This window comes from Onychostruthus taczanowskii, unplaced genomic scaffold, assembly GCF_017590055.1.
Source record: "Onychostruthus taczanowskii isolate IOZ18803 unplaced genomic scaffold, ASM1759005v1 scaffold13, whole genome shotgun sequence".
Taxonomy (NCBI): domain Eukaryota; kingdom Metazoa; phylum Chordata; class Aves; order Passeriformes; family Passeridae; genus Onychostruthus; species Onychostruthus taczanowskii.
Genome location: NW_024498462.1, coordinates 14,808,324 through 14,833,372, shown reverse-complemented (window position 1 = coordinate 14,833,372; position 25,049 = coordinate 14,808,324).

Genomic DNA, 25,049 nt, shown 5'->3' with positions numbered 1-25,049 from the left:
GCTGCTCTCAGCTTCTGCCTCCCGTCCCCCCGATTTTCATCTGCAGTTGACATCTTTCCTGAGTCAAGCAGGCATGCAATACTGAATAACACATTTTAGCCCTGAGTTAGCTACTTGAGGTGTGTCTAAAAAATGTATGAAGCACCAGCCTGGGTCTTGGCTTCCTTGGTGAACTTCCGAAGATGTGATGGGTGAGGAAGCATTTGAGGAGGAGACAGTCCCAAAGGGAGCGTGTCCCTCCCAGAAGGTGATCCTTAGGGAACAGAGCAGCAAAACCTCTCCTACAAATACATCATTTCTCCTCACCTGAAGAGGGCAATAAGATGTGCACCGTGTTCTGACAATGATCAGACATGCAGGATTCCCTGGCCAAAGGAGAAAAGGCAGTTTAAAACCAAAGGGTCTTGAGGTGACATCTCTTCCAGCTAAAAGACTCCCACAGAAAGTGCCTCTGATGGCACTGCACAGGGAGCCCGCCTTTCTCCAGCCCTCTTGAGGGTTTTGTTTGCACCATTTTTTGCAATGCTGATCTTCTCAGCTAATGTCTTGAATTCCTCTGTCTGGTAATGCAGTGTGGTCCTCGGAGACCCCTGGGCCTATTTAATTTCATGCATGTGTAAGATACCTTTTCCCTTTTGGCACCATGATACCAGCTGCAGTCACTTTAAACACTGCCAGTTATCAGAATCTGTACAGGGGACAGGAGGAGGGAGAAGATAATGGATTTGCCTTGAGAGCTCATCTAGAAATCCAGCCCTACACAGCAGACTGCCTATGTAATGTATTACTTTTTAATAATGTAAATATATTAACATTAGAGCGGTCTTCTCAATCTTCCATACCTAAACATTACATCACTATCAGGAGCAAATGTAATTAGATATCATAAATATGAAAAATATGGGGACATTAACATAAAGAGCACCAATAAGTTGCTTTGCTTGTCATGTAATTGAAAGGCATTAAGGGTTCACCGTGCTGCACACGGCGAGCAGGGATCAAGCCTAATGCGAGGGGACAGCTCCGGTATGCAGAGCCTCACCCGAAATAACTTCACAGGGACACTGTCAAGGGTTTGTTAGGTCTGAAAGTTAACATTTCTGTGAAGTTGATTAGTGCTTGCAAACGCTCTGTGCTATTTTCTAATCAGTGACATTCGCTCTCTTGGTTATTTAATGGTATTAGCAGCAGCAAAAGTGGAACCATTTGTTTCAGGCCAAGCAATCATAATCCTGCTCACTCTGGATGCTGGTATTTAAGTATGCGTGGGATGCTGTTTTCATCCCACACTCCTCTTCTATAAGATTTTTGCTTTGCAAAGTTTTCCAGTCTCTTGGTCTTCTGCTTAGCACCCTCCAGGTAAGCCTGGAATTGAAGAAATGTCAACCATTTTAAGTAAGGTACAATGCCAAAATGACAGATGAAGATTTTAAACTTCCAAAGCAAAAAGGAATTATTTAGCATGGCTCTACTGGGACTACAGGCTCATGCTGAGAAAAAATGGGATGCTTTGAATGACTTTGTGGCGAGGAAATCTGTGGAATAGCCCAAGAGGGAAACGCCGAGTCCTTGTTGCTGGGGTAGGTTAGATCCGCGCTAGAAGACACCTAAGCTTGGCTGGAAGACAGGTCAGTGGTGCTTTCCCAGCCAGCCGTGCAAGGGGTTCTCTAGGCTGGTCCTGAGCTCCTCAGAGGCCCAGTTTCACATTCTCCAGGTGCAGAGGGAAGGCTCCTGGCTCAGGGAGGACAGGATTCTGAACGGAGAGCGGCATCCTCGCGCGCGGAGAGCGAACGGAGCGGTGCAGCGCGGCTGTGCGCAGCCAGCAGCACGCCTGGCCTGAGACAAGGCTGTCCCCCCTGCTCCCCAGCCCGTGCTGCCTCTGTGTGCCAGCTTCCTGAAGCATCCCTGCCTGCTCCAGCCCCTGGACACGCAGCAGGGTGTGATAAGGTGTGGGCTCAGCCTGCCTTTGCAGGGAGCGCCGCAGCGGGGCTCAGCAGGGTGTGGGGGTTTGGTGGTGTGGAACACCCCTGAGCTCACACCTTGTGCTGAGCTGCTCAGGGCAAGCAAACCCAGCCAAGAGGGTGACTGCAGGGCCTGGCCTTGGAGAGCCAGGGGTCTGCCAGGGGTGCTCCTTGGGGTATAGGGTGGGAGGGGACCCTGAGACTGCTGGCAGTGGCTGAACTGGCTGCCCCAAAACAACCTGTCACTGGCAGTTCTTCTTTTGTCTCCTGAAATTATCCTCGTTCTAGGTCTGGATGCCAAATCCTCTTTCACCTACATCTCTTTTTCTTCCTGTACACACCTTGTTCTCTAATTAGTTCAATTTCTGTCTCTGCTTTGCTTCTACTTTAGTCCTTTTCCCAGCTCTGCTCTTAGATCTCGCTTTTCTTTACTTTTTGTCTGCCCTCTCATGGCTGGATATTTATTTGCTTATTTTAATTTCTCCGGTGGGAAAGCCTTCCCTGCACCACATCTTGTAGACATCAGAGGATCGTCTCGGCCCCTTTCTGTCCTCCCCTTCCCTGTGCCGGCGTTTTTCCTTTGCTCTCTCCCCCTGTGTGAGTTGTGCTGTTGCTCTGCTCTCACTGCCATGGTAACTTCAAAAAGACACGGCCATTTGATATAGCAGGCGCAGGAGAAGTCCGCAGGAGAGTGTGTGTGTGCCTGTGGATGTGCCAGGGGAGGAAAGGGAACATCCTTTCCCTTTCTGCTTTCATTTTTAGGTTCAAAGGCTTTCATTGCAGCTGCTGGGAGGAGGCAGGCCAGCTCACTGTGGGACGGGAGCTGTGAGCCCCATCCTGCTCCCCGTTTTGGGGCTGGGGATGCTCAGCTGCTCCCCAAGCCCAGCTCCTGGCTCTGCAGCAGCCAGGATGGGAGAAAAAGAGGCAGCAACATCTTAAAACTCTAAAGCATAGCAAGGAATAGCTCTGCTCCTGGGTGGGGGAACCTAGGGGGCATTAGGAGCTCTTTCCCCAGCTTTCACATTTATTCTTGAAAGTCGGCAGTGAAGGAAAACAAACACAACACTTCAAGCCACAGCAGCCACGGGGGATGTGGGGCTGCAGCAGCAGGATGGGTGGGACTGGACCCTCGGGGAGGGCGAGTGTGGGGGGCTCTCCCTGAGCTCTTGGGCTGGAGAGGAGGCAGCGAGGCAGAGGTTCCTCAGGGTGGGCTCCCAGGTAAGCCTGCTGATTCCAGCTGGGACTGCAGCACCCTGCAGCCAAACCTGGGGAAGGAGTGGTGGAGGCTGTGGCTGCAGCTTTCAGCCCCATCCCTACAGAGCAGGCAGCACCCATGGAATCATAAAAAAAAGAATCACACAATCACGGGTTCATGGATGGTTTGGGTTGGAAGGAGCCTTAAAAGTGAGCTCATTCCAAACTCCCTGCCATGGGCAGGGACACCTTCCAGTGGGCCAGGCTGCTCACAGCCCCATCCAACCTGGCCTTAAATACTTCCAGAGACTTCCCATCCCTGCCCTGCCCCACAGAGGCAGCAGTGCCCTGGGTACTGACATGCTGTGTGCCCGGAGCTGGCTGGGGATGAGGAGCCAGAGCTGGAGCTGGATTCCTTCAGTATCTGGCAGCAAAGGGCTGCCCTGGGAAATACAATTACTGTTTTGGACTGGTTGTGTATTTTCTTCCCAGTCTCATTTTGAAAGCAATAATGATCTTTTCCTCTCCCCTGGGTGCTGGGAAGCAGCCTGAGGAATTATTTGCAGTGAGGGGTTGTGGTTTTGGCTCCTGCCTGGGAGCACAAGGGTGCCAGCAGGGAGGAGGAGACCTCAGCTTCTGCTTTCCCTAGTTTGTTACCAAAAGCTAAGACAGAATAATAACTGGAGAAGTGTCTCTGTGTTGAGATGTTTGCCTTGTGGAGCTGCTGGCAGGAATCAGTCCCAGAGAGGTGCAGCCCCAAGCATCACGGCAGGGTTGCAGGGCCATGGGAATGCCACGTGCCACCAAAAGCAGGGCCATGCCCAGGGTGGAGGCAGTGCAGGCATGGAGGGATGCCTGTGCAGGCAGGAGCAGGCTCAGCACTGCTGGCACTGCTCTCTTTGCAGGAGGTAGGGTTGAAAACAGCTTTTCTGCTGCATGGAGCTGGGGAAGAACAAACCCAGTGCTCCACAGGGACCAAGGAGGGGATTCTCTGCAAAGATTTCCTTGTATAAATACCCTCCCGTGGCTTTTGATATGGCTGGGGAGGAGGGAGGAGCAATCTGGGCCAGCAAAGCTGAAACCTGGTTTTGTAACCTGTGAAAACCACGCAGGTAAGGAATAGAGGGAGGAAAAGAGCAAACAGTGGTGACCTCGCCGTGTGTCTTGAAGGAGCAGAAAGAGGTCCCTGAACTGCTCTGCCCTGCTCACCTGTCCCTGTCCTCCTCACACACCCAGAGCTTTGTAGTGTACCTTTAATTTAATGACTGCACGGGGCTGGGGTGGCTGCTAACGAAGCAGGATGTGGTTGAAACCCATTCCCTGGTGCAGTGGGAGCTCAGCTCCATTATCTTTATCATAATATCATCATGGCCAGGCTGTGTTAATGCAGAACACTTTTCATTTGCATGCCATTATCAAGTTACCCATAAAGGAGGAGCAGGTGCCCTGCTCCTCAGCTGGGTGGAGGAGTTGCTGTGCTGTGCTCTCACCAAGGGAAAAATGCAGCAAATCTCCTTCACTGAGAGAAGCAGAGGCACACCTGGCCAGGTGGGGCAGGCTGGCCCATTCCTGGGCATCCCACGTGCCTCTTGCAGGGGCTGGGCTCAGCTGGTGGCCCTGTTCCAGCAGGCAGGAACGGGGCCATGGAAACTCCTTGGTCTTGGCTGTGCATCCTTGAGCGGATCTGCAGAGCTCCCTGGAGAGGAGAGAACTGATGGGGACGGTCCCAGAGGGAGAATTCAGTGAAAAAAGATGGAAAGAGAAAAAGGGAAGTTCCATTTGGATTAATACTGGTTTGGCTTTCATCTGAAAGTACCATAAAAAATTGGGGGAAACTTGTAAAAGAACTGATGTTTTGAGCTGAAAAGACCTGAAAGTCTGCTAGCGAAGGCTTTGACTTTATATTTTTCTGTAAGCAAATGGCAGACATGTTTTGATGCTTAATCTCATTTATTTTTATTGGAAAGGGTGTTTGGCTGTTTGGTTTTGTTTTCCCTTGCTTTATATTGGAGAGAAAACATCCTTGATGGAAATGTGTGATCCAGGAGGGAATCTGAGAGTCTGCCACCAAACACATCTTTTCAGTACAAAATGTCCCCAGCACCAGAATCCTGGGTTAATTTGCCATTCTTGCTGGGCTACAGACAAACTGTTTAGCTGATTAGAGCTGTGCAAACACTCCCACCAGCACATAAACCCACCACCAACAACAAGCCAGGGGCTGGTGTTTCCCTCCCAGAGCCATTCAGCCTTCACCCCTGCCCAGCTGCAGTGCTGGCTGTGAAATCAGCCTGTCTAAGCAGAGACACCTTGATCCCTGGGAGCCCTGGCTCTCTCTGTGTCCTCCCTGCCTCCCCACATCCCTCTGGAGTGGCTGGAGCCCCCCAGCCCTGAGCAGTGCCCACCCTGTGCCCAGCACCTTCTGCTGGGGCTCCTCTGCAGCTGTGGGGCTGCAGCAGCCTGGGGCTGGGCATGAGGAGCTCTAGCTGATCCTGGAGGAGATGGAATTGTCCTGTCAGAGTGGTTTGGGGGTGGCTTGGGGGGAGCTGCTGCATGAGAACCTGCTCCCTCTGGGAAGGGAGAGGCTGGGAGCCTTCATTCCTGGAGGAGATGGAATTGTCCTGTCAGAGTGGTTTTGGGGTGAGCTGGGGGGAGCTGCTCCTGCTGCTCACAGCAGCTGCAGGAGAACCTGCTCCCTCTGGGAAGGGACAGGCTGGGAGACTTCATCAGCTCCATCACCTTCATCCCTTGTGGGAAGCCTCCCTCCTCTTCCCTCATGGCGTGCAGGGGGGTGGATGGAGGGTGTCTGTGTTGAGGGAGCAGATGGAGGCAGACTCAGGATGAAGGGTCTGCAGGTGCCACTGGCTCCCAGAGGACTGGCCAGCCTCTCCACGAGGCATGCTTGGAGGAGAATTCCAAAACCTTCTTGCAGTGTCTGACAGGGCTGCTGCCAAACCCCCCCAGGCCCCCAGGGCAGGAGCACCGGGGTGCTGATCATCCCTGCTCCCGTTTTTTGGGCAGCCTGGTGGCTGTGACACCCTGCTGGGGCTGTTCTCCAGGGACATCTCCGTGCCTGCCCAGATGAGCTCCTTGCTGCTGGAGCAACACAGAGCAGTGTGAGTGGCTGTTCCAAAGCCAGCACCAAAGCCCTGTGGTGTTTCTGGGGTGAGCTGACACACACACAGAGCTCCCAGTCCTGCCCATCATCCCCACCTGGAGCACACAGAACCCCAGTTCTGCTCCTGGGGAAAACAAACCCACACATCTATACTCATACAGCTGGGGAAAAACAAATTTAACACCCCCCACCGCCAAAAAAAAAAACCAAAACCAAAACAAAAACAAACAAACAAAAAAACCCAACAACAACAACCAAAAAAAAAACCAACCAAAAAAACCAACCAACCAAACAAAAAACCACAAAAAATGAGTGTTTTAAATTGAGCTCATATTTTTCCGAACTTCCTTTCTCTTTGTCCTTGAAGGAAGAGAAAGTCTCTTGGTTTCCTCTGTCTGCTTGCTGAGAATGAATTTCCTAGCAGGGACACCTTGTCAGCTTTTTTCCTTGGGCTCGAATTCAATGTTTCAAATGAAATGCCTCTTTTAGTCTCATCTACTTCATCTACAAGAAGATGGGTGAAAAAAAAAATCTATTTTCTTTCTTCTTTTTAGAAGATTTCTGTTTTCCCTCCAAGTGGCCTTATGGCTCCTTTTAAGAAATTATATAACAAATTGTGAAAATCTGGAAGGGAGCTGGTAGTTTGATTTCTTTAAGACTCTCCCTTCTGCCACCAAGACAAAGAAAGGGAAAGTAACATTCAGTACACAAAAAAAAAAATTTAATAAAAAAAATCAAACCTACTGTTTTGCTTTTGAACAAGGTGCAAATTAGCGAATATTTGTTAAAATTTGAGACAGCAATTGTCTAAAAAAAATAGTTTCAAAGAGGAGAAGGTTGTTTTTTCTTCTTAAGTAAAAAAGCCCCTGAACCTTTCTTTCTTTTAACTTCAAAAGGGAGCCAGATTGCAGAGGAAGAGAGAAAAACCTTAAATCTCCTACGAAGGGGAAGGAAGTAACTTAGTTGAAGTGATCTTATTTGTGAGGGAATAATTTTCGGTTCACTGTGGTTATTTTTTCCTTAAGATCATGATGGGCTTGTACATTTTTAGCTGAGCTGGTGGAAGCTCTGCTCTACCTGCAGAGGTGTGAAATTGTCACTAGCTTGGGCACAGCTGGGTTGTGCTGAGCTGCCCCTTCCCAAAAACTTCATCACAGGCACCGAGCAGGAGCTTCCCCTTGGCTTTGAGGAGGTGTTTTCAGCGTGCAGAGCTCAGGAAAATGCCCCCAGCCCCCTGCCATCGTGTTTTGCACTTGTTTCTCAGTGATGCACCAGAGGCACTGAGGTCAGGCACAGACCCAGTGCTGCCCATCCTGCCTGGCACCTCTCACAGCCCCTGCTGTATTCATTCCAAATTCATAGCCATGATAAAAAGGGATTTTCAGAGGTGGCCCACAGGTATTTCATGTTTTATGCAAGCGATAATCTCTGGAAAAAAGGCACCTCTAAGGAGTGTTCTGTGCTGAATGTGTGCAAGGCAGAGCCAGCCTTGTCCAGAGCAATATCAACCTCCCCACACATCCACATCCACAGCTCCTGCCGAGCCTTTGGCTGCTCTGCCACTGAGCTCCTCCTGTCAGCCCAGCTCTAGCAAGGTGTCCCAGGGCACAGAGCACTGCAGCCCTGCCAGTGCCCCGTGCCAGCTGCTGCCAGGGGCTTCAAACACCAGCACACAGCTGGCTGGGATAACTTAGCCTCCTGTGGCACTGCCCAGGAGCTGCAGGGCACCAGCTGGGATAACTCAGACTCCTGTGCCCTGCCCAGGAGCTTCAAACACCAGCACACAGCTAGCTGGGGGAAATGCAGCCCTCTGTGCCAGGGGCTGCCCAGGACATCAGCACAGAGCTAGCTGGGGAAAATCAGCCCTCTGTGCCCTGCCCAGGGCACCAGCACACAGCTAGCTGGGATAACTCAGCCCTCTGTGCCCTGCCCAGGACACCAGCACACAGCTAGCTGGGATAACTCAGCCCTCTGTGCCAGGAACTGCCCAGGGCACCAGCACACAGCTAGCTGGGATAACTCAGCCCTCTGTGCCTGCTGGTGCCCCCAGCCCCGTGCCCTGGAGGAGATGCCCTGTGGACAGCCCTGTGCTTTCACCACAGCAGCACAAACACGGGCATGCAGCCTGGCACGCCGGGCTCTCGTGGTTTGGAATGGGGGGAAAATCTGGGGAAGTGATGTGAAGTTTTGTGTGTAACTGACAGTGCGTTAAACTACTTTTCCTGTTATACTTCTTTTCTTGGAAGTATAGTTTTGTTTTTTTTTTTTCTTTTTCTCCTGTTTAAACCTCTCATGAGATCACAGTTACTTTAACATCTTTAACATCTTTTCCTCCCATTCCAAACCCGGGCATTTTGTGGGGCTCTCTGCTCTCAGGGCACCCAGAGCTGCCATCCCTGATGGAGGGTCAGCACTTTCAGGCACCAATGCCATCAGCACAGGTCCTGGCAGGTGAAAGGTTTTGTCCCTGTGTCCCTCGTGCTCCTGGGAAGGGCAGGTGAGCACACGGGGAGCTGCCCCAGCCAGGGCAGGGTGGGCACAGGGATGCTCCTGCACCTGCAAGCAGGTTAAAAAAAATAAAATTAAGGCCAGTAAAAGAACACAAGGCTGGGCAAAACTTGACAACAGCTGGAGCCTGGCAAGGGCAGAATTACAAGCGCTGTAGCCCAGGGCTGGGCTCTGGCTGGGCCTGCTTGTCTTCAGAAGATGAACATTTTCCCCTCTTTTGTAGAGCAGCAAAAGCTGTTCCTGTAGCTGTCGAGTCCTTTTTGAAAGTTAGTCAGGGTTTTTTTTCTTTTTTGCCTCAATAACCTACAGCAGAGAGTCCTACAGGCTAATTATATGTTTCATTCTGAATCCTTTAATTTTTTTTGGAGTTCAAATAGATAACTGTGTTTTTCCCCCACGTCTTTGATTCAGACAGATGATTTGCTTCATTAATTGATATGTGGAGGAGGGGGGCTAGAAATGAGCTATATTTATGCTTCAAAAATATCTTTTCCCAACTGCATTTTTTTCTTCTATGAATCCTCATATTTATTTCAAAATTATCCTGAAGTGAATGTCATCAACCTTTGTGCAGGAGTCTTTTGCTGGCTTAATTAGTCTATAATGAATCTACTTCTCATCCACTTTGATTTTCAGCTCTCAGGTTGGCCTGGTGTCAGACTGCACCCAGAAATCTGCTTTCTCTCCGGAGCTGTCAGATGGAGGAGGAGGGCAGGGTGCTGGGGCTGCCTGAAGAAACCACAGCTTGGAAGAGCTGGGATTTTGGTTGCTGAGGTGAGAACACGTTTGGGAAGTGTTCAGCAGGAGCTGCTGAAAGCCAGTGAGATGAGAACAGAGCCACCCCAGAGCCCAGCCTGGTCCGGGTCCAGCCTCTCCCCTGGGTGGCACAAGCATCCCTGCGCCAGGGATGGATTCACATCCCACAGGGAAGATTTTGTGTGGCTCTGTCCCTTGGTGATGATTATCTAAGCTCTTCTTTTTCCTGGACAGAAGGAGAAACTTGTGAAGGTCCCAGCCCTGAGAAGCAGACACCAAGTGAATCACACCATTGCTCTGGCAGGACACCAGCCAGGGCCTCATCTCCCCAGGGAGCTCTCCAGCTCTGCTTGCTTGCTGCTTTCTTCTTGGCTTTTTTTCTTTGGCTTTCAACACACTTTGGTGGGGAAAAAAAAAAAAAAATGGGTGTGAACAATTTTTCGTGAGAAGCTTCCATTGCAAAAAGTGCTTTTTTTAGGAACTCGGCATCTTTATGAGTGAAATGCCAGAAATCTCACAAGCTGAAGCTGAAATGTGCTGGTTGCAACATTAGGTGCTAACAGTTGGCAAAGCTTGAGTCCCAGTGGCTAAAACAGCAGAGAAAATGGCAGACAGCTCCTTGGCTTTTAAATTTGGGCTGTCTCACTGGTGTGACAGGAGGAGAGAGGGTAGCACTGGGCTTGGGCTGGCTGTGAGTGACACGATTCGGGGACAGCTTTTTATGGCTCTCATCATGGTGACTTTCTGATTGCCTCCCCAGCGCTAACGAAGATATCCCCTAATGGGCCTGCCAGGTAGGGGAATATGATTATCTCTGATTTCCAGATGAGCCTGCCCCACGTGGCTCCATCTGCATCTCTGGCCGTGTGACAGGGCTGGTGACACATCCTCTGCAGGTGGTGCCTGCATGGGGCTGGGGCTGGCCCCACCGTGGGGCTCAGGGATGCTCCTAAAGCCGCCAAAAAAACCTCTCCAGATCAGCAATGTGTGGAAAAAAATGTCATGTTCACTGTGGGTTTTGTCTTGAAATCTTCAAACCAAAGCAGTTGGTGGTTTTTGGGGAGAATTGTCAGTGGTTTTGTCTAGATATCTGAGAATTTTTATAGAAATGCCTGCAAAAAGAGAAAAAAAATGTGCATAACATGTTAGTAACAGTCTGAAGAAAGCTGGGAGAGGAGAAAACTTTTTTTAGGAGGGTAAAAACGGATAGAATATTTTGTGAGGTTAAAAATGTTTGATGCTGGCACTAGCTTGGGGTAAGGTGGGGAGAAACGATTGTGAAAGCCTCCATTTGGGATGAAACTTTCACGTGGCAGTTGAGGTCAGCCTCAGGCTGTGACCCCTGCCTGGGCAGCCTGCCTGCCTGCCAAAATCTCAGAGCTGCCACCTCCTGTGCAGCTGGCTGGGGACACACCTGAGCTCGGGGCTGCGTGCCAGCCCCGCTGGCTCCTGCCCTGGGGACACAGCCAGGGCTCTGCAGGCACACGGGTGGCAAGAGGAGCTGTGCAGGTCGGGGACAGCCCGAGGTGACAGGAGGTCATCCTTCCCCTGTACTCGGCACTGGTGAGCCACACCTTGGGTGCTGTGTCCAGTTCTGGCCCCTCAGTTCAGGGGGGACGTTGAGATGCTGGAGCGTGTCCAAAGGAGAGCTGGGTGAGGGGCTGGGAACACAACGAGGAACGACCGAGGGAGCTGGGGTTGTTTAGCCTGGAGAAAAGGAGACTCAGAGGTGACCTTGTCACTCTCTTCAGCTTCCTGAAGGGTGGCTGTGCTGAGCTGGGGGTCGGTCTCTTTCTCCAGACAGAACAAGAGGACACAGCCTCAAGCTGTGCCAAGGGAGATACAGGCTAGGCTTAAGGAGGAAGTTTTTCACAGAAAGAGTGGTCAAATACTGGAATCATCTGCCCAGGGAGGTGGTGGAGCCACCATCCCTGGGTGTGTTCAAAAAAAGACTGGATGTGGCACTTGGAGCCATGGCCTAGTTGAGGTGTTAGAACATGGGTTGGACTCGATGATCTTAAAGGTCCCTTCCAACCTAGAAATTCTGTGAAATTCTGTGATTCTGTGAAGGATGGTGCTCCTGCTCTGCTCCTCTCTGACCTGACCCGAGCAGCAAACTCAGCTCGGCCTCTGGGTGGGGAGGTGGCACATATGGATTTTGGTAACTTTCTTCTGCTTAGAGGTCATTGTCCACTTTAAATATTCATGTTCTGAGGGACGTTAAATAAATAATGCTGAGCTTGTTAAGCTGAGTGGCTTGCAACTTTTGCATTTTGTTCGCAATTGAGAAGGGGTGTGAGGCTGCTAAATACAACCTGCTCTTGAACTAGGAAAGGTTTTGCCGTTCAGACCCTGTCACCTGCTTGCTGGCTTCGAAAAGCAGGACTGAAATGGTTTGAAGACAGGTGTCTCCAATACCTACAGGCTGGTTTCCACTTTGTGGGGGGAGAAAAGCTAAAAAAGAGTCCTGCAAGTGGATGGTTTTATTTTAATCAGCCCTCAGTGCCCAGCATGGATGGTTTTGTGTGGTGATGGTCACTGCCTTCAGCCTCTGCTGCAGCCTCAGTGCTCCTGACAGGGCTGTCAGGCTCTGCCCATCCCTTCAAGTACATTCTGATGTAGTATTTGCAATAAAGGGCAATTTGCAAGAAATCCCCATGGCATGAGATGGAAAACAAACGGCCAGCACCTCATATGTTATTTTTTCATCCCTTTGATTGGTACCAGAATATCCCCTGGTGCCTTGGGACTTGCAGCTCAATTCAGACACTCGCTTTTGCAAAAGATGGTTAATGAATATGAGGTTTCAAGGTAGGAGCCTTTCAGTGACATGAGATTTATGCAGAGACAGTGATTATACTTCCTCCCTCCCCCCCCATCTGCTTCAGCAGGAATATGAATCACCAGCTGAAGGCCTCCTGTATTTGTAAATCAGCTGAAACATAACGGTGATGTTGGGAAGTTGTACTGAGTTAACTGAGCTACTTCTCAATCTCCGAGCTTTACATAACTCCTTCTTAACTCACTGTTATTTCCTTTACAGAGAGGCTCATAAATTGCTGCCGGTACACAGAATGCGTGGGAGGCTGCCTGTTTGCACAGCATGGGACCAGGACCTGCACATTCAAATATCGGAGACAGCTGGAACACAATCTGTGAAAAGGCACTCAGAGCCTCCAGGTCTATTAAATACAAACTTAGAACATCCACCAAGAATTTTATATCTTGCACTACGTGGGTAATGCCAGAAAGAATAGGTGTGATACCTCGGGGACTTTGGCAGTAAATGTCACAGCAAAGCATCCAAAGGATCCTCTGTGGGTAGGTGGGTGGTGTGCACGCAGAGCTGGGGACATATGTGTGCTTCTGCATGGACCTGACTTTCTGCAGAGCTGAATATCTGAGTGAGGAGGACCAGCCTGTGATAGCTGTATTTCATTTGGCATCCCATTTTGTGCTGAACTCTAAGCACATCAGAGAATGAGGAAACGTGCTGCTTTGGGTTCTGCAGATGTTTTACTGCAGTCATATAAACCCACAATGTATACAGAACCCAGATTGTCTTTTTCGGGAGTTATTTGCTTCCTAATGTGGGGAAAATTTCCATTATGGACAAAGTTGCCTGATTTGCTTCCAGCAGTACATCCAAATTACACCCACAGTTTTTACTGGGAGATGCAGCCCTCTGAGTGATGGACAGAAAGGGAGGCAGGATGGAGACTCCAGAGCCTCTGGTTCCACTCCCATTTCATTGCCTTTTTTATCTTACTGTCTGTTTTCTTCAAACAGCAGCATCTGATTTTGAAATGTGGTCCAAGGCCATCTCTATCCCAAACCCTCCAGTGGTGTGTGGCAACATTTACGCTGCTTTTACCTCATGTAGCAGCCCAGATTTTACTGATACATCTCAGTTTCCTGTAACCCACATCCAGTAAGCAAAATCTGGAAAAATTTGGATAAAATTTGCTTTGCTTTTACTCTAAAGGACACTTCTTGATTACAGTGGTTTTGTACATTTCCAGCTGTGAATAAGGCATAGCTGGTGAGATGTTGGATTTGATTAGTAGCATAATCTTTTGGGCATGGAAACAATTCACTGCTCCCAAGAAAATGGTCATTTCTGGGGTATTTTTGTTTCTTTGAGGAGTAAGTTGTGGTCAGGAGGGAAGAGTAGAGATGTGAGAACAAGTAATGGCTTGAATGTCTGGTGGATGGTGGGCTGGATGAGGGAGGACAGGCTGTTCCCTGCCAGACCTGCTGCATGCTCATGTGTGGTGCTATTTAAGTTACATTGTGCATCCTTCAGTCACCAGAGGATAAAAACTCTTGCCTACGAGGCCTACCAGATGCAAGGAAAATGCTTTGGGGTTTTGGAATAAGGAATGGATAAAAGCCCAAATGACTATTTCTCATTGCACTGCTAAGGGATTTTAATAAAATTTGATTTAAGAGGCAGGGATTAGGTATGGTGCCGTGTAAAAACATCAATTAGCAGGAGAACAAAAAGCAGTTCATACAGCTTGAGATTGTTAGAAACTCCTGCTAGAAATATTTGGTGAAGAATTTCAGAGGCATAAGTTGCCATGAAGCCTACGATTCTCTTCTTAATTCCTCTGGTAGCTTTCTGTTTTTATAGCCATGGGGGGAAAGAAAAAAAGATTAATGTATCTGGTTTTTAACAGTCTATCCAGGGTGTGGAAGAAAGCCCTTCTTACGCTTTGCCTTTCCATTCTCCAACAATAAATTAACTATCACAGTTTAAGATGCAATTGCTGTTCTTTTACGTCTCCAGACTAATGCATTGTGACACCTCGATTACATGAAGTGTGGATGGCTCCTCCTGCCCTCTCTCCTCCAGGTGAAAGCCTGAGAACAAATCGAGGGAATGCTCACCTGCTGCCCGGGCTGGCTCTGCCCCGTTGCTGCAGCAGCCCGCGCTCCCCAAGGGAGGACACAGGCTACCATTCCCAACGCTGCTGGCAGACCTCTCAGTGACATCTCTGAAGGGACAACGCTTCCAGTCGTGCTCCCGTGTACCTGCCCTGAACGATTTTAAGAGATGAGAGGAGGGGAATTGCGGAGGCTGCGCAGCGGAACGCCGCGGTGCGCGGGCAGCAGCGCCGTGCCCCTGAGGAGAGGCTGGAGAACAGCACCCTCACCACAGTGAGAGTAATGAAATGCTCTGTGACTGAGGCTGCCTGGCCCCGTGTCTGCAATAATCAAATCCTGCTAAGGCAATTCAGCAAGCTGTGGTTTCTTTTTGTCCCCCAAGAGAAAACAGTTGGTTGTTCTTTCATTCCATCAGCTGGGCCCTGCATTCCCCCCAGTCCCCTCTGGCTGCTCTGCCCTGGCTCTGCTCACCACGGCTGGACCAGCAAGGCTGGGCTGTCACTGAAGCCATCCTGGCCCTCACAGCTGAGCCCAAGTCCCTGGGCTTGGTTTGGACCCTCCCAGATTTAGGCAGCGTTCCTCAGCCCATCTCCAAGAAAACACGATTACTGTCATTAAGCACATCCTGTGATGCCCTCAGGATGCCCTGACTGAACCTCACCGCTCCTGCTGGAGCTACAGCTGTGGGAGGCACTGCTCTGTGCTGGGCTCCCACTGCTGATGAGGGTCTGTGAAGGGCTCGAGATCATCGTCACACCCCGAGAGTCACACACAAAATAAAGGTGTCTGCTTTCTTTCCCTCCCACTCCCTGCAGGGCTCGTTTTGCAAACTGCAGCTACTGAGAATGGGAAGCCAGCTAGAGCAGCATCACTCCAGCTGTGGAAATGGGATGCTGCAAGAGAAGCCTGCAGGAGGAGGACAAACACACCGGGCTCCTGAAGCACCGTGTTTGCATGGACTTACTCTTCCACTTGTGAGACAACGGACTGAGGAGCCAGTGGCACTGCTGCTGCGTGGATCAGGTGACAATGCTGTGTCTGCTGCCAGCCCCACCAGAACACGTGTGGCTATGTCCTGCTGGTGCAGGTGATGGCTGTCACCCTGCTGCTCCTTGGCTGTGTCCACCCCAGGCTCAGGACCGGGTGAGTAGCCTGTGGTCATTGGGTCAGCATAGAAATCCTCTCCTGCCTCATCCCAACAACCCGTTTGTTGTTTGGCCTTTTAGGAATCTTAATGGGACCCATAACATTTAATGGGTTTGCCAGTGATAATGTCATTTTAAGTGACATAGTTGTGATAAATCGCTTCCACACGTCATTGAATTCTGTTTCTAAATTTTTATGTATTTTTGATAGGCCAATTTATCCCTGTTGCAGCTCCAGCCCGTGCAGTCAATGGCATTCCACTGGGGGTGAATTTTGTCTGCTATTTACAGTGTGTGCTTTTAAGCAGTGATTGGTGTGACAGTGTGATCTGTACAGCTGTCTCTCTGTATTTATTCTTTTGCCTATAAGTTTGATTTATACTAGCTTCAAAAACAACCAAAAAAAACCAAAAAACCTCCTAGCTTTTCATGTGAATGACTTTAAATAACTGATTAACGATTACTATTAGCACGGCTCTAATGGAACCCTTTCATGTGAATGACTTTAAATAACTGATTAACGATTACTATTAGCATGGCTCTAATGGAACCGGGCTTGCCAAATTTACAGGCTTGGCTGAGCAATTGCAGGTAAGGCTGCTGTGTGCCCTTCTCCAACTCTAAACCTTTTCTGAGGTTTCCTTTATAACTGGACAGTGCCCTCTGGGTTCAGTCTGGCTGGATGTGTCTGGCTCATGGCAGAGCCCCTGCCAGGGCTGTGTGATGCCAGCGGCAGGGTGGGCACCGGGAGCCAGGGGTGCTGTGCCCAGCCTGCTGCTGCTGGGGACAGCCAGCCCCACGCCCCCAGCCCACAGTGGGACAGGCAGTGCCCCAGTGCTCGGCTGGAACTCGTGCTGTAGTTGTCAGCTTTGTTCTGTTGTGTTCTGAGAGCACCAAGCGGTGTCCGTGTGAGGTGCTGTCCCTTCGGGCTCGTGTCACTCGAGGAGCCCCCAAAGCTCTGTTTGTAAAGCTGCCTCTCTGTGTGAGGTTCTGTGGGTGCAGTGAGCTGTCTCCTGCCCCTCTGGGTGCTGATTCTGCCTCAATCCTGATTTATTCAGTCCCACCCCAGAAATCTCCTGCAGACTTTTGAAGGAACGCGGTGCTGGGTTAATCCCCTCTGCTTGCCTTTGTGTTTCTTCTCTCCTTCTGGACCAATAGTAGCAGAGTCTGGTGGCCAGGAACACCTGCAAGCAGCAAATCTCTGCTCCTGTGTGTCTGTGTGTCCCTGTGTGTCCCTGTGTGTCCCTGTCCTCGTGGAGAGCAGCACAAGCAGCCCCATCTCACCCAAACCTGCCCCGAGGTGCTGGTCAGGATCACTCCAGCAGCAAACTCCCTCCCGGCAGAGCAGCTAGCACACAGTTAACATTTCCCAGCACTGAGACCTCTGAGGTGTTTATTCCAGCATTTTCCTGCTTGAGTTACCACCTGTGGTAGCGAATAGAAGGAAGGATGGCTGTGTCAGTGGGATGCTCATGTCCTGCAAAAAGAAGGAACTTGCAGACCAGGAAATGTGTGTGTGTGTGTGTTTTCCTGAGAGTTTGAGTCCTGGATGTGTTTGCTTTGATGTTTTTGCAGAAGGGGAACCAGAAGCAGCAGCAGAGGGGTTCCATTTCCCTCAGTGTTATGCAGTGAAGCCATCCAGCTAGGAGCACCCTGGCTATTTAGTTGTCAGATTTCTTCCTGTCAAAGTCCTAGGAAGGGAATAATATGGGGATTTTTTATCTTTTCTCTAATAAGACAGCAGTGCTTCAAAAGTAGTAGAGGATAAGGCAAAGTCTGGGAATACAAAGCTTTTTCATTGTTGTTACTATTAATCACAGCTCAAGCAGACCTGCCTGAGAATCACTCTTGTTATTTTGTCTGCTTTCCTCTGGTTTATGTTCCCTGAGAAGAGTTTGATTAAAAACTGTTGCATCTCATTTTGCTCGCAAGGTTGAGGTACTGCATCGCTGTCACCTGTCTGCAGCCAAAATTATACGACACATCATGGAAGAGGTTGAATATTTTCTACTGGTTTTGATCTTCTTCAAAATATCATTTTCACTTTGTGTAGCTAGAGAATAGTTGGCCTCCTGCCGTTCCCATTCACTTCTTACCCTTGAACAATGAGAATAAAATCTGCCTGCAGTAATGTTCAGTTTATGTTGGGGAATTTTTCCAATACAGAAAGGAAAATAAAAAGCTTTATGAAATAGTGGTGCCATTCTCAGATAAACAGATATTTTTGCCGTTAACTTCATATTGAAGAGGTAGCAAGGAGGTCAAGTCTAGCTGAACTCATAGCAGAACTGTGGAACTGCATGGCCATTCATTTGGCCTTTTGGACTTTTGGGGATTTTTATGAAAATACAGTTAACTCATGCAGATTTCACCTTCCTGTGCGAAAAATGGGCAGGTTTATTGCAGATGTGATGGTGTGCCTCTGGTGTTTCAATAAATGTGGGTTCCTCAGGGCTGGAGGATGCCAGCTCCCTGCAAGCAGCCCAGGAACAGGGACGTGTGCTGGGCAAGGCAAATACCATCTGGGAGTGTCCATGGTTGTGTTTGTCACCGCTCTGAGGGGTGCCAGGGAACCTGGGTGTTCAGGAATTCTGCTCTTTCCAGCCCTGGGACCCTTTCCTGGCTCCCTGCCTGCCCTGGCACTGATGCTGTGCCAGCCCAGCAGTGGCTCCATGGAAATGCCAAGCAGGTTTCTCAAGAGCACCATGGCTGTGTGAAACACATGCATTTGCTACCATGACTCTGCAACCAAACACCAGCTCAACTACTTTTTATTATTAATTTCAAGCTCCAGCTGCTGCCTTGAAGCATTTTCTTTTGTCATTTTGAGAGCTGCTGCTCAGAACAAACAAAAGGGAAAGAAAAATGAAAGCAAGGCCCCTAAAACTCACTAGTAACGTAAAGTCTAGCAAGGATGGCTAACCGTGACTAATTACCCATCAGGGTGGCTCATCTCTCAGCTATAAAAGCATCATTCCTAGAAGTTTACTAAAGCTTTTTAAGGTCTAAGCTGAGTTTACTGCTTGTGACAGCAGCAGGGTGATGGCAGTGTGTGGTGATGGCAGTGGCCAAACGTCTGTCACCCACAGGACAGGGTTTCCTTCGGTCCTGGGTGTGTAACGTTGGCCAGAGGAAAAACCAAAAACTCCAGCAGTCTGGGGGATTGCCCAAGGGGGTTTAAGAGTGGGGCCTGATTTGGGAGGGTCCTTGTGCCTGCTTTCACATAGCATGTCTTGTTAGTCTCTGATTCTTGCAAAGCTTTGTTTGTGCTCTCCTCTGTCTTGGTGAGGCAGATGAGGCACCTGGTGGGGACGTGGGGAGGGCAGGGGCAGCCCTGACTGCTCCTGCCCACTGAAGGACATGCTGCTCTCACCCTGCCTGTCTCTGCCAGCACAGACCTTCCCTCCCCAGCCTGGCCAAAGCAGGAACAGCTCTGTGAGAGATGGGCTGAGCACGTGGAGGGCACAAGGGCTCCCACGGAGCCCAGGAGTTGCTGAGGTTGGTCCTTCTGCAGTAAACCCACGCTGGGTGTTTCGTGAGCAGTGCATGGCTGTTTGTCACCAGCAGATATTTGCTCTGTGCCTGTGACTGGGATATTGTCACCTTCCCCAATCTCCCTTCCAGCCACTTTCCCTCTGCCCTTAACTAATCCATCGTTAGGAAGCAGCCCGTGGTGTATTTGCTGTTTTACACTGCCGACCTTCAGGCTTTGCTCCCACCACGGCTCTGGGGCCACACTGATCCCTTTTCCCTCTGGAGCCTGCTGACACGTTCTGGTTTGAAACAGCTTCATATAAAACTGGAAGGAGGTCTCAAATCCAGATCAAGCTTAACATCCTCTGCCGATCCCCCACGTACTCAGCCTCTTCCCTCCTGCAAGTTTTAAGCCATTCTTTTCACTCTGCTGCTTTGTGGGGCTAATGAATTTGCTGCTGCTATTCCCTGTGAGGAGGGGACGGGAGCAGTCACACAATTGCTGTGAAAGGCTTAGAAATACATGTAAGTCGTTTGGGTTTCTCTGTGAAATCTGAATTCAAATCCCCTCTCTCAGTAAAAAAAAGGAAAAAAAAATAATAAAAGGGAGAAACACCAACACTGAAGAGCAACAACTTAAAAAAAAATGTTCATAGGGAGTCTGAGGTTTCGCTGCCTTTATCTCCAGACGGGAATGTTGTAGTGTTGCCTACAGAGCCTTTCTTCTCTGCATTAGGCGAGCGAGGAGATTTCATTTCATACATCATTTACAATGGAGTGCATCAAGAGCAGAGTTGGTGCATATTAACAGGGATGTGGGGAAAGAGTTGGGTTCTTTGAAAGTTTCAAAGCGTCTCCACCAAGGAGGGGAGCCCGGGCTGCTGATTCCCTCTCACTCTGTCGTGGAAACTGTGCAAACCAAAAGCCCATGAAATGGAAGGAGGGGAGAGCAAAGCACTGAAGGCCTGTAATGCACCAGCATCACTCACCGGGAGCTGGGGTAGCACAGGGATGCTGGAACAGACGGCCCCTCAGCCTCGAGAGGCTCTGCCATCCCTTCTCGCTCTCCTAACTGCAGTACAGGCTCCTTGCAGTCCTTGGCAAGGGTGGTCATGAGCTGGGAGAACATGAGGAAGACATTGTCCTTCTCCCTGCCCAGCCCACCTGACCTGCAGCTGCCCATAACCAAGCTTTCTTCTCTGCCTCATGCTGCACTTTGAGCCAGGTCTTCAGATCACTACAGAATGGCCACCCCACATATTCACAGCAAAGTCTTGTAGATAATGACTTGGGATAGGAATAGATTCTCTTCTTTGTTCATTATATTTGGGTTGGGTTTGATTTCCTCCTGGAATTTCCATCCATAAGATACTCTTGAGAAAATTGTAGCTCGTGATGAGCTGTAAAACTGCATCTAGGGATGCTGGTGTTGTCTCATCACAGAACTCAGGGTGCTGGAGCTTTCTGGAAAGCAGCAGACACCACAAAACATGCTATAAAAATTATGGCACTGGCAGTGGAATGGCAAGGTCCTCTCCCTTCCCTGTTCCCATGCTGTGGCTCCTTTGGCAGGACCAGGCCACCCTGCAGGAGGGAGCAGGAGAGTCCCCAGTGCCTTGTGACATCCGTGCCAACACCTTGCCACCTTCCTCGTGGCTGGGGAGAGCCTTTGGCCAGGGAAGCAGGGGACCTTGGGCCTTTGTGTGTGCAAAAATCCTCTCTGCCTGCTGTCCCTTGCCTGTTCTGCAGAAGGCCACCTAAGTGGTCTTGGATTCTGTCTAGAAGGGTCTGGCAGAGAGCCTTAGGAATAACTCCAGGATCAAGGGCATCTTCCAGGACTGCTGCACTGGGAGCACAGTGATTGCCTTATCTGCCTGGTGCTGCTCTCCCACGTACACATTTGTAGGTCAAGGGATTGGGAGAGATTTAAATAGGAGTTCCCATGGCTCCTGAAATTAATACAAAGTCTTATTTGGCAGACATTAATATAAAGCCTTTCCTGGCTGTTATAAAATCCACCACATTCCATTCTGGTGGGTCACCTTAGTGCTGTGATCTGAGAGAGGGAAGAAACAAGCAGCAAAAATGCCCACCACGTTTGGGAATGCCTGCCTGGGCTCAAACACCTTCGGGTTTGTTCAGTAATTGATGTTGAACAGAGAGGTTTCCCTGGATTTACAGCATTTATTTTCAATTAAACTGTTGACTGGTACTTGCTCAGAGTCTGTTTCCAGAGCTGGTGATGGATTTAAGTCGCTCAGGAGACATTCAGCTTGCTCCAGGTGACATCTTCAAGGTTACAGGAGAAAAAAAAAACCCCAACCATGTCAGGCTTCTGTCAGCTGCAATTTTTGTCCTGTTAGAGTTAGGAAATGAAAACTTTACCCATCCCTCCCCCATGGCTGTGCTCAAAATTCCACAATCTATTTTCTCTCACTCTTCACCTCTTCTCCTTTATATTGGCTGCTTTGCACCAAAAGCCCCACAGTTACTTGCACTTTGACACTTGCATTTCAAAATGCCTGATTGTGGAGTTCTGCCAATACCAGCAATTGATCTGGTGCCACAGACCAGCTTAATTATTCAAGGTCACTCTCCCTCTGTCTCTTCTTGTCCAGGGAGCAGCAGCTATGGGGAATAAAACTTGAACAGTCTTTAAATTTTAATCATAAACTTTAGTAAGTCACGGATTTGTTTTGCTGCATGTGGGGTTTTCTCTATTGTACTCGCTGCAACTTTTGCAGCCTCCCTGCTCAGAGCAGGGCTTTCCTGCTCAGAACAACACTGGGCTTTTGTAAAGCACTGTATTTTACACTGCTATTTAAAATGCATAAGTTGTGTGATCTAAGCAGTTTCCAGCTCACTTTTGAGCTCCTGTAAAACGTATCCCTGAAGGCATTTCAGCTGAGCAACTAAGAAGGTGAGGGTATTAGAGGTTGTGAAATGGCTTGTCTGCTAATTCTTTCTATGTGCATCTCTTCAGATAAATCTCCTGTGACCTCCTGCTACAAGCAGAACATTAGTTAAGTATCTTCTTGGTAATGGAGTGTCCTGGACCTGATCCTACATTATACTAAGGGCTCTTCACCATATCTGGGAAGATGTTTGCCTGCAGGGGAATAGCAGAGGTGTCCCTGAAAGCACACGGGGTGCAGATGGCTTCTCTGAGCAGCGCTGGGCTGGCTCAAAGTGCCCTGTCCAGCCTGTGGGGCACACCAAGGCAGGCTGGAGGCTCAGGGGGCTGCACTGCCCCAGGCTGGTTCCTGCAGGGCTGAAGATGCATTTACAGCAGCCTTGGGCATGCCCTGCACTGCGTCTGCCCCGAGCTATGGGCAAACAAGGAAGCCTTTGGACCCCCCAGTCCACCCCTGAAGCAACTTGGATAACTGACAGAGCCTAAGGAGCTATAATTTTAATAATAAGTCATCAAAATAATGAGTCTAGCTTTCAGAATAGTAATTATAAAATAAGAAGAAATTCTGAGAAAAGAAGATCCAAATGGCTTATAAAATTATTATTGTTATAAATATAATTATAGATAATAATAATAATAATAACAATAATAATAATAATAATAATAAACATGGAAGTGGGGCAATATTGCAAAGATGCAATAGGTACAGTGACTTTTGAAATTATTATTGTTATAAATATTAATAATAATAATAATAATAATAATAATAATAAAAACAACATGGAAGGGGGGCAATATTGCAAAGATGCAATAGGTACAGTGACTTCTGTCTGCTGGGATCAGACAAAGGGAAGGAGAGCTGTGGGAAAACAAGGAAGCTGGGGTTTTTAGGGTGCCAGTCATCCTGCTGATGGGAAATGAAGCCTGTGCTGGGGACCTGGGGACTGTCACCACAAGGGCAGTGCCAGAGCCTGCAGAGCTGAAGGGGCAGTGAAGGCTCCTGGCCCAAAGGCAGGGTGCTGGGGACACCCAGCCTGCCCATGGCCACGGCTGTGCCAGCTGGCACTGGGCTGGGGGCTGGCACTGGACTGGGGACTGGCACTGGGCTGGGGGCTGGCACTTCTTACAAATTTTTTGGGTGGGGAACAGAAGCCCAGCAATCGCTGTTAATTTTCAAACTCAGCGTGATTGCAGTATCTCGGTTTTCCAGCACCCGGCCATGAGAGAAAAGCTCTGTGTGAGCCAGTGAATGGCAGTGTCTCTTCCCTGGAGATAAAATGGTTCATTCTTGCAGGGGCTGGGCTGCCCTCGCGGAGCCGCCGCCTTCCGCGCCGCTCGCGGCCTTTGTTACAGATTTAAAGCAGCAGCGTTTGAAGCTTTGCCTCCATAGCTGTGCTGTGCTGTCCTCCTTTGTAATGAAAACGTCTCCTTTTTCATCATTTTTAATGCCAAAGCCTCCAGGGGTGGGCCTCCTCAAGGCTGCCTCTCAGCGGAACGCGGTGCGTGCCTCTGCTCTCCTCGCCAGCCCGATGGCCAAGGCTCGTTGGCTTTCACCTTCCACAGCAATGGTTTATAGCTCTTGGCTGGTGTTTACCCAGCACCTTGTCTCACTTCAAAATGGATTTCTCGATGTGAAACATTTGTTCCTGAGCTGAAGCACACGCTGTTAGTTTGGGGGAGGTTTGTTTACTGCAGTAACCAGCTTGCTCTGTATGTATTCCCATCACTCTCCCTTGCTATAACCTACAAATCTCTTCAACTTATTCAGCTCAATACTGAAGATGGTTTTTGAAGTCTTCTTTAAAGTATAGTGAGTGCCCTTAAAAATTTTCCCAGCTTTGAAAGGTTCTACCTGTTCTAATGCAATTCCCAATTTTAAAGATAGGAAATAAATATCTTGGGGATGGTTGGCTCACATACAGCTCCTATCTCTTAAAACATTAATGGTCCATGCTGTTTGATTCTTTTTGAAAGTACTCCGCTCCTGCTTTGTTTATTTAAGTTCTTTTCTCTGTGCTGGGACTTGCCAAATGGAGTTGTGTCTCCCCCAAACCCCCACTGCCACCCTTTCATTCACAGAAATCAGTGAGATGTAAATACGGCTCATTTGGTTTTAGCACTGCCAACTTTTGTTTCAAAAATCAGGCATAAGGTCCCTTGAATTTTGAAAAGGTTTTCAAAAACCTTTGTTGAAGAAATAAATTCTGAATAATTTCTGGTTTTGCTTTCTGCATTTTGTGCCTTTGAAGGTTCACACTTCTGAGCCTTCATGTACAATCATAAGAGATTGAAAGTTGCTTTACTGTTGGTAACTGCTGCATCCCCTGCAATCACACAGCTCCGAGAGGGAGCCACTGTAGGAAATGAGCCAAATCAAATACTGCAGCTTAACAAACTCCTAAGACTTGACAACAACAAATTCTGCTCCTGAAAATCAACCTTTGGTTTGCCTCCAGCAGCTCTGAATGCTGGGAGGACCTGGGGACAGGACGGGGGCTCCACACCGCGGGACTGGGGATTACAAAAATCAAGTTTGAAGGTAGCAAAGAATTAGTGCCCTGAAGAGTGCCTTGTCCCTGGAGGGGGTTATCAAAGCTCAGCACTGCTTTGTGTTAGAGCTGGTCCTTCAGCCCTGGGGCTGAGCTTGGGCTGCTTGAGCCTCCCAGCAACCTTCCTGTGGCTCACCCACACTGTAAATCACTGGGCTTATTAGCTGGAGCTGTCTCTCCTCTGTTAGTGTCATTTGAGCTTGTCCTGTCCTGTGGCAGGTATCCACAGTTGTTTGGCTGGGTATGACTGATGTCTTCTCTAATTCATGTCATATGTCAAGAAGAGAAAAGCTGGGGGGAGAGGGAGCTGCCCTCGGCCAGCAGCAGGGCTGGAGCACAGGGCTGGGACAGAGACCTGAGCTCCTCTGAGGTGAGCACAGCACCAGAAGCTCTGCTGGGCACGTAGTGATGGCATGGCTTTGCTGAGGGTTCTGTTTCCAGCAGCTTCTTGTGCAGGAGGTGAGCGGGGGCTGAGCACCAGATGATGATTTGGTCTGTCAGAAATATGGACTGGCTTTTTCTCTGCTGTGGGGATGTGGT